Source organism: Dasypus novemcinctus, chromosome 20 (assembly GCF_030445035.2).
Source record: "Dasypus novemcinctus isolate mDasNov1 chromosome 20, mDasNov1.1.hap2, whole genome shotgun sequence".
NCBI classification, from domain to species: Eukaryota; Metazoa; Chordata; class Mammalia; order Cingulata; family Dasypodidae; genus Dasypus; species Dasypus novemcinctus.
The window spans coordinates 54,560,974-54,581,949 of NC_080692.1; the positions used below are offsets into that span (position 1 = coordinate 54,560,974).

At 35.8% G+C, this 20,976-nt stretch overlaps 1 pseudogene; it reads right to left on the reverse strand.

Annotated features, from left to right (window-relative positions):
- Nucleotides 1–3,564: 3,564 nt before the first annotated feature.
- Nucleotides 3,565–20,976, reverse strand: part of LOC101411028 (pyridine nucleotide-disulfide oxidoreductase domain-containing protein 1 pseudogene) — a 43,388-nt pseudogene continuing 25,976 nt past the window's right edge.

Sequence of the window (20,976 nt, forward strand, 5' to 3'; positions counted from 1 at the left end):
ATGTTGGGAATCTTTTTGTGTACTTACTTGCCATCCATATACGTTCTTTGGTAAAATATCTGTTCCATTTTTTTGTCCATTTATAATTAGATTGTTTATCTTTATTTTTGAGTGGTAGGAATTCTTTATATATTGTAGTTAAAAGTTCTTTGCCAGATACATGTCTTGCCAATAGTTTCTCCCAGATCATAATAGTGTTTATTTAAGAACAAACGTTTTAATTTTGATGATGTCCAATTAATTTTTCTTTTATAGTTCATGCTTTTTGTTTCATATTAAATAAATCTATGCTATATCCAAGTACTCTAAGACTTTCCCCTAATTTTTCTTCTAGAAGTTTTATAGTTTTAACTCTTACATTTAGGTGATAGTCCATTTCAAATTAATTTTTGTATATGGTATGAAGTAAATATTAAGATTTTTTTGGCTTATAAATATCCAATTATTTCAGAGCTACTTTTTAAAAATATTAATCTTTCCTCATTTAATTCCCTTGGTATCTATATTAGTCAGCCAAAGGGGTGCTGATGCAAAATACCAGAAATTGACCAGTTTTTATAAAGGATATTTATTTGGGGTAGGAGCTTACAGATACCAGGCCATAAAGCATAAGTTACTTCCCTCACCAAAATCTATTTTCATGTGCTGGAGCAAGATGGCTGCTGAAATCTGTGAGGCTTCAGGCTTCCTGGGTTCCTCCCTTCCTGGAGCTTGCTTCTCTTTCCTCTGAGTGCTTACTTCCTGGGGCTCCAGCTTAAGTCTTCAGCATCAAACTCCAACATCCAAAACCCTGACTCTGTCCTTTGCCAAGCCTTTTATGCCCTAATGATGTGGCCCAATCAAGACCCTAATCATAACTTAATCACACTCAGGTACAGACCAGATTACAACATAATCCAGTTTCTATTTTTGGAATTCATAACCATATCAAACTGTTACAGTATCTTTGTTGAAAATCAACTGGCCATTTATGTATGGTCTGTTATTGAAGACGTTCATCTGTTCCATTGATCTATTCATCTGTTTTATGCCAATACCTCTGCCTTTATTACTGTAGTTTTATAATAATCATTGAGATCAGGTAATGTTAAGTCCTCCAACTTTGTCTCTTTTTTTTCCCAAAATTCTTTGGACTATTTTGTGTCCTTCACATGTCCATATAAATATTTTTTTTTTAATATTTATTTATTATTATTATTTTTTAATTACATTAAAAAAATATATATGAGGTCCTATTCAACCCCACCGCCCCCGCCCCCCACTCCCCCCACAGCAACACTCTCTCCCATCATCGTGATACATCCATTGCACCTGGTAAGTTCATCTCTGAGCATCACTGCACCCCATAGTCAATGGTCCACATCATAACCCAGACTCTCTCACGTTCCATCCAGTGGGCCCTGGGGGGATCTACAGTGTCCCGTAATTGTCCGTGAAGCACTATCCAGGACAACTCCACGTCCCGAAAACGCCTCCACATCTCATCTCTTCCTCCCGTTCCCCACACCCAGCAGCCCCCATGGCTACCGTTCCCACACCCATTTCACATTTCCTCTGTGGACATTGGATTGGTTGTGTCCATTGCACACCTATGTCAAGTGAGGGCTTAGATTCCACATGGGTCATATAAATATTTTGTAATAATAAAAATAAAATAATAAATATAAATAATATTTTGGAGAAGTTTTAGATTATAGAAAAGTAAATCAGAAGTATAGGGGATTCCCATATAACCCCCCACCCACACACAAAATTTCCCTATTATTAACATCTTACATTAGTGTCTTACATTGCTACAATTGATGAACTAATATTGAAACATTAATCAAGTTCCACAGTTTACATAATAGTTTACATTTTGGGCTGTAGAGTTTTATAGGCTATGACAAATATATAATGGCATGTATCCATCATTGCAGTGTCATATAAAACAATTCCAATGCCTTAGAAATGCTCTGTATTCCACCTATTCATCCCTCCCCTTCTCCTTTGAATCCCTAATAACCACTATGTTTATATCAATGTTACAAGTTCTTCTGTAGTACCACATGATAATAACTACAACAACAATAAATCTACTTTGGTTCATGGTTACCCCCTCCCACTTTAAATTGTTCATTCCTCAATCTTGAGGAATTTGGGATGATTTCTGCTCTGCTTCAGATTGAAAGGGGGCTTAGATCATGTGGGGCATATGGAAGAAACTACTTGCAGTTGTAGATACTCCTTATCTTTTGGGATGGGACTTGGCCATCATCATCATTTTGTTAGTTGTCCAGGGCAAGCCTGAAGAACTGGACAGTAGGAAATCACTGAAACTCTGCTGGGACTCAGGGCTCATCCAGCATGTGAACAATCTAAGGATTTAAGTCTCTCACACATAAACTTAATGGGTATAATGATAACTATAGTTTCAAATAAAAGGAGTGGAAGAATCTTGTGGGAAAGTTATAAATAAATATAACTATGTTATATTAGAGAAATAGATTATCGTGTATTCCCAAATAGGGTCTGCCAAGGGAGTGTTGATTTCATGAGGCTGTGTGCCTTGCCTCTGGTGTCTAGATATCCCTATAGCCCTCAGGAGCACTTCTGTTTGATGCTTTGTTTACTGTGGCAGTTAGTGAAGACTGCCTGAGACTTGCATAAGTGTATCCTCCAGAATGACCTCCTGACTCACTTTGAAATATCTTAGCTTTAGGAACTCTTTTGTATTTATGTTTCCTCCTTTATTCAAGGTTGTTTTCCAAATGCATGTAATGATCACTTGGTATCAGGAAGGCTTATCCCCAGGAGTTATGTCCCATGTCAGGGAAAATAGTGAGTTTATTTGCTGAGTTTGGCTTATAGAGAGGCTACATTTGAGTTACAAGGAGGTTTTCAGGATTACCCATGGGCATTAATTATAATTAGGCTGTTTCATTTTTACAGGAATAAGGCTCATAAGTATAAGCATTAAGATCAAGGGCTTGGCATATTGGCCTGTTTTCAGTTATTAGGCACTGCCTATATATTCCTGAGATTTTTGCCATTTTATTTGAGAAAGTAGCAGGACTCACCAGAATGCGAGTTTAATATATTTCTGGTTATTGTGTGGGCTTTATCTATTGTAGAAAGTTTACCCATGACAACACAAATACATTCACTTCCAATAGAAATATATGTTAGGTGTATTTTTACTCATATAACACCTCACTGTTGGCACCCTGTACTAGTGATGTACCTTAGAACATGTACCTGATAGAACATTCTTATAATTGTATTCTTAATCACAATCCTTGCCCACCCCAGAGGTCACCAAATGGTACAGTCACTTGTTTTATCCTCTTGCTTTCCTTCTAATATCATGGCTGGCCCAAGCCTTCCCCTTTCACTACATTCACACTCATACTTTGCAATGTTAATTATTCATATTGCTGTACCACCATCACTGCCACCCATTACCAAACTGTTTCAATGATTCTTACTATAAATTTTTCCCACATTAAGCATAGGCTTACCAATCTCTACTCCCCTTCTATCTCCTGGTAACCTATCTTCCAGACTCTACATCCATGAGTCTGCTCAATATACTTGCTTCATATAAGTGAGATCATGCAGTATTTGTCCTTTAGTGACAGGCCACATCTCTTTATCAATTGTTTTAACTGACTTATGATGGTCTTTTGGAAAAGTCAAGGACTTTTTCTTCAAAATTCTAAATTCTACTTGAAGGCAGATTTTCTTTGCTTCACACATGGTTTCTATATAAGTCTTATGAGAAAACTCTTTTGTTCCTTTAAGATTCAAGCCTTCATGCCAATAGGTGCCAATGCCTACATTATCAGCCTTAGCTTTGGTTTTTTCTTCCTTTTCCCTTCCTTCAGTTGTGTATGTCATTCTTTTATGTGCAATTTCAGTTTCTGGGTTTTCAGCAATGAGCTTTGAAGTCAAGAATACAGGTGGTACTGTATTGAAGAAAGTATTCTCAAAAGCTTTATCTTCAATGGCCTAAATAACTTCACAGTCTTCAATTTCATATACTAGCTCCAGTGCAATACCACCATTCCCTAAGATCATTATTCTTTTAGTGTTTGAGAGCTCTTCTTGAATTCCTGAGTGCTATCTATATCATAGATCTCTAATACATAAAAATTTTCTTCACATATCAACTTTGGTTTAACTCCAGCACACAGGCAGAGCTCCTTACACACACGCTGATTGCTCTCATCTGTTAAAATGCAGTGTTCTTCACTCTTAAGTTGCTTTACTCCAAATTCTATAACCTTAATGTTGGGAAGTGGTTTTCTAATATGATACTTGGCTGTTCTTCAGCATCAAATTCTTCCAATGTTTTCAAAACCTGCTTGAAACTTGTAATTATTATAACGATGGGAGATGCTGTTACCAGGAGAATATCCTCTTATGGAAACTGAATAGCCAACTCCTCCACATAGGTGACATCAGTCATGCCACGACCAAACAACATAAACTTCACTGTTGTTGGCGGAGGTTGTGCTACTCCATCCTCTCAGAATCCTAGAGGTTTATGGAATTGATCATTCTATTTTTTATATATAGGTCCTTGGTCCATTTTGAATTAATTTTTGTAGAAGGTGTGAGGTAAGGGTCCTTTTTCTTTCTTCTAGATATATTTGTATATCCAGTTTTCCCAGCACTATTTGTTGAATAAGTTCTTCTGATCCAGCTGAGTGGGTTTGATAGCCTTGTCAAAAATCACCTGATTATAGATGTGAGGATCTATTTATTAACTCTTGATCCAATTCCATTGGTCAATCTGTCTACCTTTAGGCCATTTCCATGCTATTTTTACTGTTGTAACTAGATAATATGCTTTAAATTCTGGAGGTGAGAGTCTTCAACTTCATTCTTCTTTTTAAAGATATTTTTGGCTATTTGGGGGCACTTACCATTCGAAATAAAATTGATAATTGGTTTTCCCAATTCTACAAAGAAAGATATTATAAATTATATTGGAATTGCATTAAATATGCAGATCAATTTGGGTAGAACTGACATCTTAATGACATTTAGTCTCCCAACCAATGAACATGGAATATGATTCCACTTATTTAGACCATCAGTGATTTCTTTTAGCAGTGTTTTATAGTTTTCTGAATACAGGCAGTTCATGTACTTGGTTAAATTTATTCTTAAATATTTGTTTCTTTTAGTCACTATTGTAAATTGAATTTATTTCTGACTTCCTCCAAAGATTGATCATTAATAGTGTATAGAAATGCTATTAATTTTTGCACACTAATCTTGTATCCTGCCACTTTGCTGAAAGTCTTTACATTCTAATAGTTTTGTTGTGTTTTTTTAAAATTTTCTAAGTGTAGGATCATATCATTAGTACATAACAAAAGATTTGTATCTTCCTTTCCTATTTCAGTGCTTTTTATTTCTTTTTCTTGCCTACTTGTTCTAGATAGAACTTCTGGCACAATATTGAATAACAGTGGGGAAAGTGGGCATCCTTGTCTTGTTCCTCAATCTCAGTCATAAAACTTTCAGTCTTTCTCCACTAAGTAAAACATTAGTTGTGGGGTTTTTGTACATGCAGTTCATCATATTGAGAAAGTTTTCTTCTATCATATCTGTCAGAGTGTTTTTTAATCAAGAAAAGATGTTGTATTTTGTCATATTCCTTTTATGTATCTATTGAGATGATCATGTGATTTTTCTTCTCCTATTTATTAAAGTAGTGTTATTTTCTTATGTTGAACCACACTTGCGTGCCTGGTATAAAGCACACTTGATTTTGGTGTATAATTTTTTATGTGTTTTTGGATACAGTTAACAAGTATTTTATTGAGGAATTTTGCATTGATATTCATTAAAGAAATTGGTCTGTAATTTCCTCTTTTTGTAATATCTTTATTTGGCTTTAGAATTAGGGTGGTATTAGTTTCATTGAATGAGTTTGGAAGTGTTTCTTCCTGTACAATTTTTGGAAGAGCCTTAGTAAAATTGGTATTAGATCTTCTTTAAATGATTTGTAGAACTCACCTGTGAGGCCATCTGATCCTGGACTTTACATTTTGTAGAGGTTTTTTTAATTTGTATTTTTTGAGGTACTGGGGATTGAATCTGTGATCTCAAACATGCAAAGCAGGTGCTCAAAAACTGAGCTACACCTCCTTTGCTTTGTGGAGTTTTTTGATGACTGTTTCAGATTCTTTATTTGTGACTAGTTTGTTGAGGTCTTCGATTTCTTCTAGGATCAGTTTTGTTTGTTCATGTGTTTCCAGATACTTGTCTGGTTCATCAATGTTGTCTAGTTTGTTGGCATACTGTTGTTCATAGTATCCTCATATGAATCAATTTTATTTCTGCTGGTTCATGGGTGATGTCAGCCTTCACATTTCTGATTTTATTTATTTGCATCTTCTCTTTTTTTTTTCTTTGTTAATCTTCCTAAAGGTTTATCAATTTTGTTGATCTTCTCAAAGAACCAACTTTTAGTTCTGTTGATTTTCTCTGTTATTTTTTATTCACCATTTCATTTATTTCTGCCCTAATCATTATTATTTCTTTCCTTCTGCTTGCTTTGTGATTGGTTTGCTCTTCTTTTCCTAATTCCTCCAGGTATGCAGGTAGGTCTTTGATTTTAGCTCTTCGTTTTTAATATAAGCATTGACGACTATAAATTTCCCTCTCAGCACTACCATTGCTGTATCCCATAAGTTTTGGTATGTTGTGTTCTTATTTTCATTGGTCTTTCTCTTGCAATTTCTTCTTTAACCCACTGATTATCTAAGAGTATAGTGTTTAATCTCCTTTATTTGTGAATTTTCCCTTTTTCTACCTGTTATTATTTCCAGCTTTATTCCATTATGGTCAGAGAGAGTGTTTTGTATAATTTCAATATTTCTAAATTTATTGAGGTCTGACTTATGTTCCAATATATAGCCTATACTGGAGAAAGATCCATGAGCAGTTGAGAAGAATGTATATCCCTGTTTGGGGGTGTAATGCTCCAAAAATGTCTATTAGATCTAGTTGATTTATCAAATTCTTGAAGCTCTCAGGTTCCTTATTTATCCTCTGTCCATATGTTCTATCTAATGCTGAGTGTGGAGTGTTTAAGTCTCCAACTATTACTGTAGCGATGCTTATTTCTCCCTTCAGTTTTGCCAGTGTATCTCATGTATTTGTACACCTATTTTAGTAGAAAAAAATATTTATTATTGTTATTTCTTCTTGATGAATTTTTCCTTTTAGTAATAAGCAATAACACTCTTCATCTCTTATAACAGTTTTGCATTCAAATCTATTTTATCTGAAATTAGTATCACAACATACACTCCTTTTTTTATCACTATTAGTGTGGAGTAGCTTTTTCCACCCTTTCACTTTCCACTTTTAATTGTGTCCTTGTGACTAAGGTGAGTTTCTTGTAGACCATAAATAGATGACTCATTTTTTTCTTTCTATTCTATCAGTCTATGTCTTAATTGGGGAATTCAATACATTAACATTCAGTGTTACTACTATAAAGGTGTTACTTCATCCATTTATCTCTTGGCTTTCATATCTTATTATTGTCTGTCTTTTTTTTAAATTTTTACTTATTTTTCGGTTTCTTTTTTTTTCATTTTTTAAAAATATTACATTAAAAAAATATGAGGTCCCATTCAACCCCACTGCCCCCCCCACCCCCCACTCCCCCCACAGCAATGCTCTCTCCCATCATCATGACACATCCATTGCATTTGGTAAGTACATCTCTGGGCATCACTGCACCTCATGGTCAATGGTCCACATCATAGCCCATACTCTCCCCCATTCCATCCAGTAGGCCCTGGGGGGATCTACAATGTCCCGTAATTGTCCATGAAGCACCACCCAGGACAACTCCAAGTCCTGAAAAAGCCTCCACATCTCATCTCTTCCTCCCATTCCCTGCACCCAGCAGCCACCATGGCCACTCTTCCCACACCAATGCCACATTTTCTCTGTGGACCTTGGATTGATTGTGTCCATTGCACATCTATGTCAAGGGGGCTTAGATTCCACATGGATACTGGATGCAATCCTCCTGCTTTCAGTTGTAGGCACTCTAGGCTCCATGGTGTGGTGGTTGACATTCTTCAACTCCATGTTAGCTGAGTGGGATATTGTCTGTCTTTTAACCCTATCAATTTCTCTTATGTACTTCATTTTGATCCTCTTCTCCAGGGCTTTCTCCCTTGTGTTTTCCTTGCAAGCTGTTAACACACACTCTAGTGTCTCTCTTAGATTCAAATCTTTTGGTAACATTCTCTCTAAGTTTTTGTTTGTCTGTAGAGACTTTAAACTTACCTTCATTTCTAAAGAATACTTAGACAGTAAAGAATTCTTTCCTGGCAGTTTTTGATTTCTTAGTACTTTAAATATATCTTACCATTCCCTTCTCACTCCCATAGTTTCTGAAGAGAGATTGGCACTTGGTCTAACTGAGGCTTCCTTATAATATTAAATTGCTTTTCTGTTGCTGCTCTCAAAATTCTCTATCTTAGACTTTGACAATCTGAATATTAGATGTCTTTGAGAAAGTTAATTAGGATCTATTCTGTTTGGGATACATTGTCCTTATTCAGTATTGATATTCACATCTTTCATAAGGATTGGAAAATGTCCAGGCAGAGTTTCCTTAAAAATTATTTCTACCCCTTTTCCATTCTCTTCTTCTAGGACACCTATAACACATATGTTTATGTATTGCATGCTGTTGTTCAATTCCCTGAAACCCTATTCAATTTTTTGCATTCTTTTCTCCTATCTTTTCAAGTTCAAATATTCTGTCTTTGAATTCACTTATTCACTCTTTTAGCATTTCAAGTCTACTGTAATCATATTTTTATTCTCATCCATTGTTTCTTTCATACAATATAGTCCTTTTGTATCTGACTTCATTTTTAAATTTTTTAAAAGATTTATTTATTTATTTCTCTCCCCTCCCCCCCATCCTGGTTGTCTGTTCTCTGTGTCCATTTGCTGTGTCTTCTTTGTCTGCTTCTGTTGTTGTCAGCAGCATAGGAATCTGTGTTTTTTTTGTTATGCCATCTTGTTGTGTCAGCTCTCCATGTGTGCGGCACCATTCCTGGAAAGGCTGCGCTTTCTTTCGCACTGGGCGGCTCTCCTTATGAGGCGCACTCCTTGCGCGTGGGGCTCCCCTACGCATGGGACACCCCTGCATGGCACAGCACTCCTTGTGCACATCAGCACTGTGCATGGGCCAGCTCCACACAGGTCAAGGAGGCCCAGGGTTTGAACCGCAGGCCTGCCATGTGGTAGATGGATGCCCTAACCACTGGGTCAAGTCCACCACCAGTATCTGCCTTATTTCATTCAGCATGTGATCAAGGTTCATCCATGTTGTTGCATATAGCGAACAATATTTCATTGTGTGCATATTGGAATATTTGTTTAACCACATTTTGTTTATCCAGTCACTGGTCGAAGGACACTTAGGTTGCTTCCATCTTAACTTTTTAAATATGTATTCTTACTGACCATAAGTTAATCTTCCTTTGAGAAATGTCTATTCAGATTCTTTGCTCATTTGTTAGACTCAAATCCTCTACCAGATATATGGCTTGTATATGTTTTGTCCTATTCCATAGGTTGTCTTTTCACTTTCTTGGTGGTGTATTTGAAGAATAAAAATTTAAAATTTTGATCATATTTATCTATTTTTCCTTTTGTTGCTCATAGCAAACAATACTTTTCAAAATTCAAGGTGAAAAAGCTTTACTTCAATCCTTTCTTCTAATAGTTTCATAATTTGACTCTTACCTTTAGGTCTTTGATCCATTTTGAGTTGATATCCCTATCTGGTTTGAAGTATGGGTCCAATTTTCAATTTTGTTCTTTTACATGTGGCTGTATCATTGTCCCAACACCATTTGTTGAATAGACTATCATTTCCTCATTGAATGGTTTTGGTTTCCTAGTTAAACAACATAGATGTATGAGTTTATATTTGACTTTCAATTCTATTGTTTTTCATATTAATTGAATTTTCTTATATCATTTTTTTCTTCCTCTTCCCCTCCCCTGCCCTGCTGTTTTTGCTGTCTGTGTCCATTTGCTGGGTGATCTTCTGTATCTAATTTCTCTTTTTGTCTTCTCTTCTTGTCTTTCTCCTCTAGGATTCACCAAGATTCAATCCTGGGGTCCTCTGCTGTGGAGAAAGTTTCCCTGTCAATTGTACCACCTCAGTTCCTGGTCTCTGCTGTGCTTCACCTTGACTCTCCCCTTTGTCTCTCTTTTGTTTCATCATCGTCTTGTTGTGTGACTCATTTGCAATGGGCACTGGTTCACCACGTTGGTACTTGGCTTGCTGCATGGGCATTTGGCTTGCTGCGCTGGGTACTCAGCTCACCATGCAGGCACTGGCTCACCATATGGTCACTAATGTGGGCACTTGGCTCTCCACATGGGTACTTGGCTCTCCACACATGCACCCAAATGGGTACTTAGCTTGCTGCATGGACACTCGGCTCACCACGTGAGCACTTGGCTCACTGTGCGGTCAATTGGCTCACCATGCAGGCACTGGCTCTCTGGACAGGCATGCTCTCTCTTCTTCTTTTTCACCAGGAAGCCCCAGGAGTCTAGCCCAGATCTTCCTATATGGTAAGTGGAGGCCTTATCACTTGAGCCACATCCATCTCCCTATCATTTGTTCTAAAATTCATTTTTGCATTGTTTTAATCTGCTTTGTCACATTTTAAACTTTCCAGTACACTGTCAACATTTTATCTTGTTTATTATTGAGCATAATAAGTATAGATGTCTTATGGTCTCTATCCAGTACAACTAACATCCAGAGTTACTGATGGCTTTATTCTTTTGCTTCTCCTTATTATTGTTTACTTGAATCCTGGTCTGTTTTTTTGTGTGTGTGTGTGTGTGGTTTTTTTGGCACTTAAAATAAAAATAAAACTAGAAAACTAGATATAGAAGGAATCATCCTCAACATGATACAGGTCATATATGAAAAACTCAAGGAACATATCAAACTGTACAGTGAAAGACTGAAAGCTTTCCCTCTAAGATTAGGACAAATGGAACATGGAAGAATATTCCATGTTCAAGGATTGGAAGACTAAGTATCATTAAGAATCTATCCTGCTCAAATTGATGTATAGATTTAATAAAATCCCAACAAAAATACAACAGTATTTTTTTACTGAACTGGAAAAGCCAGTTATGAAAGAGCCCCAAATAGCCAAAACATATTGAAGAGAAAAACAAAATTGGAGGAATCATGCTACCTGACTTTAAAGCATACTACAAAGCTACAGTGGCAAAAACTGCATGGTATTGGCACAAGGATAGATATACTGACCAATGGAGCCAAATAGAGAGTTCTGATATAGACCCACATGTATATGCCGAACTGATATTCAACAGGGCCACCCAAGCCCACTCAACTGGGACAGAATAGCCTCTTCAACAAATGGTGCTGGCAGAACTAAATATCCATATCCAAAAGAATAAGAGAGGAAGCCATCTCATGCCCTATACAAAATTTAACTCAAGATTGACCAAAGACTTAAATATAAGAGCCAAGATCATAAAACTAGAAAATAATGTAGGGAAGTATCTACAAGATCTTACAGTAGGAAATGGTTTCATAAACTTTACACCCAAAGCACAAGCAACAAAAGAAAAAATACATAGGTGGGATATTCTCAAAATTAAAAACTTTTGTGCTTCAAAGGAATTTGTCAAGAAAGTAAAAAGCAGCCTACTCAACGGGAGACAGTATTTGGGAATTGCTTAACCAATAAAGGTCTAATATCCAGCATATAAAAAGAAATCCTACACCTCAAAAACAAAAAGACAGGCAACCCATTTTTAAAAATGGACAAGAGATTTGAATATACACTTTTCCAAAGAGGAACTACAAATGGCTAAAAGCACGTGAAAAGACATTCAACATCACTAGCTATTAAGGAAATGCAAATCAAAACTATAATGAGATACCATATGACACCTATTGAACTGGCAGTTATTAGTATATTTTTCATTTAAAGTGCAGAGATTTTCTTAGAAAATATTTTGCCTTTTTCTTTCTTTTTTTTACTACGCATTTTTGGGAAAAGATAGTCTGTGTTATTGTAGTAGCAAGCATTTTAGGTAATCAAGTACTCACTTTTCAAGGTTCTTTTATATGTCACCATGACTGTCCAGACTAGCTGCACTGTGACATTCTTGAGATAAATGATGATCTCTTTTTTCAAAAATAAATATATATTGCCTGGTAACTCTAAGCCATGACTGTCTAAAGTGTAGAGTTATACCAGCAAATAAAACGACCGCTTTTCCGTTTCAGTTGAGAGTAAAGGCTAGGCTTGTTTAGAAAAGACTGTTTCAGGAAATAACAATGAGGATAATCTGCATATCTAATCCTGAAGAACTTCCCTGGTAGTGATGGGGTAGAGGTATTGGAAAGCACAGATACTGTGATTAATATTTTAAAAGTATAACTGGACAAAGTCTTAAAATACTAGTGGAGATAAGAATAGTTTTAGAGCTATACTTTTCATGGTAAAGAAACACACATAACATTCCTGAGATATCATAGGACCTGCAGTGGTACAAGCACTGAGAGCAGACAGGACAGCAGGTGAGAGAGGAGCAGCTGCACTGGACAGGGTGGCAGGCTGGTAGACTTCAGGGCCTAAAGGCCATGGTAGGGCCAAGATCCTCATGTAAAAGCTAATGCACAAAATGAGTTTGTTTTCCCAACCATTCATGTAACCATGAGGTGACACTGATTCCCACCGCCCAGCTATATAATAATAAGAATGAATTGGTGGAAAAAAATCATAAATATGTTAATAAATAGGACTTCCAAAGAGATAGAAGAATCACAGTATGAGATTTTAAAGTAAGAGAAGAGAAGAAGGAAAAATTGGCAAGTCTAAAACCTTAATGAAAAAGCAAAGAGAACCGTTCCAGATAAAGAAATATCAAGGAAGGGAAAATAAACATTTCTTAAATATCACACATATACACAAAGGATATACTTGGAAAAAAAACAAAAGGAATAAAATAACTAAAGCCTTTTTAACTGAGTAGAGAGTATATAAAAGTTATGGAAAATGGATCCAAAATTGATAAAATTAATGTTACTAGTAAAGACAATGAAATGAATGATATGAAAAATAATTTTATTATTTAAATCAATAAAAATTTTAATAAGAGTAACAATTTAGAGTTTTGGAATGCTCATTCAGTGTGTGGGTAAAGAAATATAAAAATAAAATTCTTTAACAAAGTCCTTCACACTATCTGTAAGATAAAGATAAATATTTACTATCAGGACAAAAAAGAAAAAGAAACAGAATCCAAATATGGGGACAAGTTTCCTCAACTGTTTGGGATACTAGAGAATACTTACAAGGCCTTCATGGAATCCAATATGACCGTTATAATATTATAAACACAAAAATTCTTTCTCAAATATCACAGCAAGAGATGGAGATTTTTGTATGTATATACTACCCGTAGATGAACAAAAAAGAATTTATATGGTCAAATGCAAACAGTCACAAGGACATATATTAAGTGAAGGAAATCAAAGCAAACTCCTTTCATAGTGGACTCCAGGGTGGAATCAACAGGAATTATGTCATGAAAAGGAGATTGAATATTTTACAGAGAATATACCTACAGTCAATCTTGAGAAGATCTAACAAAGTTTTTAATGCTGCCAAATCACCCATGCATCCATTCATTCAAAATATATTGTACAGAAAATGTACAAATTCTCTGCCAAGCAAAAGTAGGGAATAGGTCCTTGGTGGCCTTAGGCTGGGCGAGTGCTCTGGCGAGTGCTCTGCTTAGTCTTTCCCTCCTGATCTCTTAAAGAACCACCAGGCAGCAGGTATTCTGCATCCTCAGTGTCACTTCAATGTATAAGGGATCCACTGAGGTACAGAAGCAGCTTGTCATTGCCCAGCCCCTCCTGGTCTGTGTAGACAGGTCTGCTTAGTGCTATGGTTCAATGTTAGGCAACTTTTTGTTTCCACACATCAAAACCACATTGCCCAACATCTCTGTCAAAAAATAGTATGGTATCTGATATCCATTCACCGGTCATTTGCTTCCTTTTATTCAGTAATGCGGTGTGTTAAAGAGAGGTTATTTATTGGGTCCTCTCAAATCCCAGCACCAGTAATGCATTAGGCATTAGTACAAGTTAACACAGATATAAATGGACAGTTGAACAAAAAGAAATATTCTTGCCTTCTTGCCTCTTAGATTGTAGCAATACTCAGAAAAGCAAACACCAACCATACCATAAAACAAAATAACTTCAATATGAATAAAATATGAACTCAAATTATAAATCATAAGCCTGCCTTCTCATGTTGGATCATATCTAAACCAAACCTTTCTTGATGTTCAACACCCAAATATATCCAAAGAAATTTAGTAATCTTGAACATAGAGAAGATAGAATGGATCCCACAATACTCCAAGGAATTTATATATGAAAGTAACACATCCTGAAAGAAAAAAAACAAAACTAAATCAATATTTATAAGCTAATTCTTTGTCTTATATTGTGGAAAATACCAGTTAAACAATATAAACACTTACCTTATAAAGTCAAAATAAATACAATTAAAACATCATTTGAGAAATGGCACAGAAGGCAGTAAATAGAGAGAGGCAGAAAATAAATTATTTATAAAACAAAAGAAATACCTAAGAGGCAGATCAGCATGCCCAATAGTGTTGCTTGCCACTAAGATAATGCTCTATCTGTGCATCTATCCCTGCACAGTCCATTAGAGAAGCCAATGAGCACACGAGGCTATTGAGCTCTTGAGATTTGGCTGGTGCTACTGAGGAACTGAACTTTAAGTTTTATTTGATTTTAATAATCATCAATGTAAATTTAACAGCCACATGTGGCTGCTGCTTACAGTTCTGCACAGCACAGATCTAGAATTTTGGAGGACGCAGTTAAAACTAGTGAAGCAGATTCATGACAAAAATGGTAAAAGGACATCAAGCCAAAAATAGAGGAGATTAATGAGAGCAAAGTTGATGCAATAAAATTTACATGCTTCTTTGATACAACAAATGCCTGATTGTAAACAGAACTTATAAAAATATAGATGAATGAGGTCTGTTCACAGTTTATTGATGGCGACCTCAGCAGATTTCTCAAATTTTAAGATACGGTGAGGTCAACCCATTTCTCAAATACATTCCAGAGGAAAGGACTTTGCACTTCTCTCAAAGTCCTGCATTTTCTGGCTCCTTGGGCACATACACTCTGTTTTTTGTTTGTTTTGTTTTTTGTTTTGTAGAAGCTGTTGATAAGCCTAAGAAAGGCTATATTTCATGGGTTACACCTGATTGGGCAGATAATAAATCTAGTTGGGGCTTCATTCTGTGGGACACACACTGTTGCTCTTGATTAGATTTACCAGACAATTACAGAATTATAATCGCCAAATGAGGTTGGAGAATAGAGGTAAGCCATTCTGAAGGGCAGGTGGAATGATTCATTCCTTCCTTTATTCCTTCATAAATGTTTCTTAAGTGCACTATGATGTAAGGAACCATTCAGATCTTGGAGATGAAGAAGGGAAACAAAGACACTGACTCCCTGCAGAGGAAAGGCTGGACTTCCCTGAAATAAATCTGGAAATATTTATAAATGTAAGAGGAATAAATATGAATCTTTCAATATGTACAACCACGTGACCAAAAGAAAACAGGTTTCTGGGATGAAGGAAGCAAAATGGGAGTTGTAGTCGAGGTCCCTCCATTAAGTTATGGGTGTTATTTCTACCGTGATGAAAATGGGAAGATGATTTTAAGCTTGTTTTAGATAAGGAGAAATTCAGTAAAAATTCTAGTGCATAGCATACTTTACGACATAATTTTATTGCCATTTTATTCACAATCAAATTTAACATTTGAAAAGAGTCCCAGGGTTTCCTTTTTAATTGCCATTTTTAATTTTTATTTTTTTCTCTGAATTTAGTGTCATTTCTTGTATGAAAGTAAGTATGAAAAACAAAAGTTCACTTAAATTTTAAGCAATTAATGTTTATATTCCCATGTATACATTAAAATATATGTTTTGGGTAGTTGCTTCCCATGTACAAGGTCCCAATTTCAATCCCCAGTGCCTCCTAAAATAAATATATAGTTTTACATTTCAAAGTAACTTGGATTTCTTTGAATAAAATATCATGTAGCTTTTGTACTTGTGATTGTGCATTTTTATTGTTGTGAATTCACATAACATAAAATTAACCATTTTAAAGTATACAATCAGTGGCATTTAGTATATTCAGTGTTGGACATCAGATGGATCTAAAGCCAGAACATTTTGACATCACAAAGAAAGCCCCCTGCCCATGTAGCCACTCCCCACTCCCCATGCTTACCAAACTCTGTCAACAAGTAATCTTCTTTCCATGTATTTAACTATTCCTGATATTGCATATAAATGGAATCATTTTTAAAAAGTGAACTTTGAGGTCTGACTTCTTTTGCTTAACATGTTTATTTGTCTACTATAGTATGTACCATAACACCATTCCTTGTGGCTGAATAGTGTTCCATAGCATGGTTACATTTGACTTATCCCTCCTCTTCTGTTTTCAGAAGAGATTGAAACATATTGGTGTTAATTCTTCTTTAAATGTAGAAAAACTTGAAACCCCACCCACATTTTAATTTGGCACTCACTTCATCACACCTATCTCCTGGCACTAAAACAATACAAACTTGTAGTAATGCTAGTTATCTTTAAATTCCCTGTGTGTGAAAATGCTATGTTATTCTGGTATTGAACTTATTAGATAGATAACTTCAGAGGTCTCCAAGTTTCCTTAGAAATTTGTTTTTTGTTTTGTATTTGCCTAATTTTGGTTTTCCCAGTGAGCATGAATTTTTGTAATCCCTATTAATATTCACAGCAATTATGTATTTATTTCAGTAATGCAGCCCATAAACCATAGTGGTTTAAAATCACTTCTCAAACACTACCATTATAGAATTATTGGTAGCTTCTAAACATGTAAAAAAGGATTTCAAAGAAAACAGGAATTCCATAAATCAGTGTTATGATTTCTCTATTACTATATTTATCTTTTTAGAAATTGATTAGTTTGCATAGCATATTATATCTAAAAATAAAAAAGTCTTGGTGACCTTTTTCACAAGTGGAAAAAATTATCAATGCATTAGTTTTGTTTTGTTTTTAGATATCTGACACACATTGGCAATATGTGCAGTTTTCAACTGGGATTAGAAACAGATTAAAAAGAAACCCAAAAACTCAAATAATCGTGTTTCCACGATTTTAACCATTTGTTAAAATTCTGCTATTATCATATACTTTGAATATCTCTAATGATTATCTAATTAGTGTTTAACACCCCTTGTTTAATGTATTTTTATGTGACAAATGTATTTTTACAGTTTTTGTTATATGCAAAGAATATATTGCCCTTCCCAACAAAGTGTGTATTGTATAATCATAGAGATAGATGCAAACAGAAAACACTTGGCTCAATGTACTCATAAAGAAAGGTAGAATAAGATGCTTATAAGAGCTCAAAGGAGACAGGGCTCAATTCTGATTGGAAGGAAGAGAGAATGCTTTTCAGAGCTCACAAAATTTAAGTTTTGAAGGATGGAGAGCGGGGACATAAATGCACAGAGAGTATAAAAAGAAAAAAAGAAAAAAAGAAAAAAGATTTCAACCATGAAGCATCTTCTCTGGATATTTTTTATTGTGAGGTTTTTTATTTTATTATAACTCTGCCTACTATGGTTCTTTCAAAATATTCTATTTTTTCTTAGGTCAGTTTTTGTAATTTGTGTATTTCTAGGAATTATTCCATCTATGTTATTTAAATTTTTTGGTTTACAATTGATCATAGTATCTTCTTGCAATCCTTTTTATTTCTCTAAAGTTACTATTAATGGCCCCACTTGAATTTTTCATTTTAGTTTTTGGTGTTTTCTCTCTTTTTCTTTGTCAGTATAACTAAAGGTTTGACAATTTTATTGATGTTTTCATATAACCAATTTTTGGTTTTGTTAATTTTGTCTTTTGTGCATGAGTATGTTACCTCTTAGATCAATGATCAGAGCACCCCATCCCATTATGACTCCCATAAATCATGTATTGGTGCACTTGATGGTGTTCCATAGTTGTGTTAGAGACTATTTTTTCTTTCATTATTTCTTTTCTCTTTCTGCTCCTCAACCTGACTCAATTCAACTGTCCTGTCTTCTTCAAGTTCACTTGTTCTTTCTTCTGCCAGCTCTTATCTGATCTTGGAACCCTCCTGATCATTTTTCATTTCAATCATTTTAGCCTTCAACTCCACTCGTTCTGTTTGGTTCCTTTTTAAATTTCTATCTCTTTACTTAGACACTCATATTGCTAATTCATTGTTTTCTGGTAGACTTTAGTTTTTTCTCTGTACTTTCTTTCATCTCCTTGAGCATTTTTTTAAGATCGTTTTTTAAAGGATTTCTTCAGTATGTCCACATTCTTACCTTGTTTGTGTTTTCTATTTTTTATCCTCTTCCTTCAGATGGTACATCATTTCTTTTTTATAAATATATTTTTTATTTATTTTTAAAAGATACTTGGCAAGCAGACTTGGCCCATCTGCCTACCACATGGGAGGTCCGTGGTTCAAACCCCAGGCCTCCCTGACCCGTATGGAGCTGGCCCATGTGCAGTGCTGATGTGTGCAAGGAGTGCCCTACCACACAGGGGTGTCCCCCATGTAGGGGATCCCCACACACAAGGAGGGCACCCCATAAGGAGAGCAGCCCAGCATGAAAGAAAGTGCAGCCTGCCCAAGAATGGCACCACACACACAGAGAGCTGACACAACAAGATGACGCAACAAAAAGAAACACAGATTCCCAGTGCCACTGATATGGATAGAAGCAGTCACAGAAGAACATGCAGTGAATGAACAGTGAGCAGACAATTGGGTGTTTATTTAAAAATAAAATAAAATAAAAGATACTTAAATTATATAAAATGTTACATAAAAAATATAAAGGATTCCCATATGTCCCACTCCCCACACCTCCCACTTTTCCCCACATTAGCAACCTCTTTCATTAGAGTGGTATGTTCATTGCAATTAATGAACATGCTTTGGAGCATTGCCACACAGTATGGATTATGGTTTACATTGTAGTTTAGACTCTCCCAATGGCCTGTATCTGTCTTTGCTGTGTCATTCAGGGCAATTCCAAGTCCCCAAAATGCCCCCACTTTATACCTCTTTTTCCCTTTCCCTGACTTCAGCACCTCCTGTGGCCACTGTTTCCACATCAATGAAACAATTTCTTCCATTGCTAGAATCACAGTAAGTCTATGGTAGAATATCAGTAAGTCCACTCTAGTCCATATTTTATTCCCCAATCCTGAGGATTCTGGGATGAACCCTGAGAAGTCCCATTTTAGGGGTAGTATCTACTTTGGTTGTCTATGAGATCCTACTGAGACATGTATAAGTGTTACCTTTTTGATGACCTCCCATCTCACTTTAAAGTCTCTTAGCCCTATAAACTCATTTGTCTTTACCTTCTCCCCCCCCTTTTTTTTAAAGAGGGAACATATATTTTATTGTACTTAAAAGAAACATATATTAGCTATGTAGTACATTAACTGCCTGAAGTGTTGAAGGAGTTCAGCAAAAAGATTGGAAAAAGAAGGTGAAGATGTCAAGGAAGCTTCATTTTATGTATTTATAAATGCAGAAAAGCATGATTGAGTCAGGCATTACAATCTTACAAAGTAGATCATTATCCACTCTCTATACAGTTTCTTCGTAGACATGAAATAGAAAAGTCATAAAATATATTGGATCATATCACATTAAAAGGAATAACCATGATATTTTAATGCCAAAGAACACCATGTATTGTAAATTTATTTTCAAAAGGTGATTTATGTTAGTCATACGGATTTATTACTTCTTTTAGCCTGGTTTTGTATGGAATAGGAAAAAAAATTAATGATTGCCTTTATGATGAGAGGCAGATTAAAAAAAGCCAGCAGTAGTAGTAGTGGAGAGTGGGGTGTGGTGTGTTGTGGGTTGTTATAAATATTTCTTAGGAAAATATTAAGGAAGATGCAGAAGTACTATTCATGATTCGTTCTCCTTCATCTCTATTCTGCCATCATGTTTCCAGGGAGCAAGCAGAAACAGACAAAATTTGGAGTGATATTGAAAGGCAGTTCAAGGTTCTCCTTAATCTCCTTTATGGTCAGTTTTTTTTTTTTTTTTTTTTTTTTTTTTTTTTTTTTTACATGACACCCGGGGATGAGCCTCCCTGGCACCGAGGGATCACTACCAAGTACCAACTGATGATGCAACTGGAAAATGACCTTGAATTGAAGGTTTGATGAGGATCAGCAGAATATCCCTGTCTACATATAATAACATGACTTTAAAATGCTGTTTGACCTAATGTAAGGGGGAAAAGGAAAGGAGAAATGAGTTTATATGGCTACGAGTCTCTAAAAAAGAGTCTGGAGGCTGTCAGAAGGATTGCCCTTATGCACAACTGAGCAGAGTCTAAGAGACAGATAAAGTAGATACAATCCCCAGGTATTGGTTCCTTGGAGGGCTAAAGAGACCCATGGGTTCTATGGTCATGGCAGAAGGGGTTCACTGCCATGTCAGATGGCCCTTCTTTGGAGCTGGTGTTTCTGCGTGATGAAACTGGACTCAGATGGGATCTCTTTTCATAAGACTTTCATGCTACTTTACTGGAATTGTAGTTGGTGTTGGGGTGTAAGATATAATTATGGGATTTGAATCTCTGGACTGACAATATGATAGCCAGGCCCTGAGCCTCAACAGACTCCAGCTCCTACAATCGGATTTATTGGACTCACCTCACTCAGCTAAGATGGAGTTGAAGAAGGACAACCACCACACCATGGAGCCTAGAGAG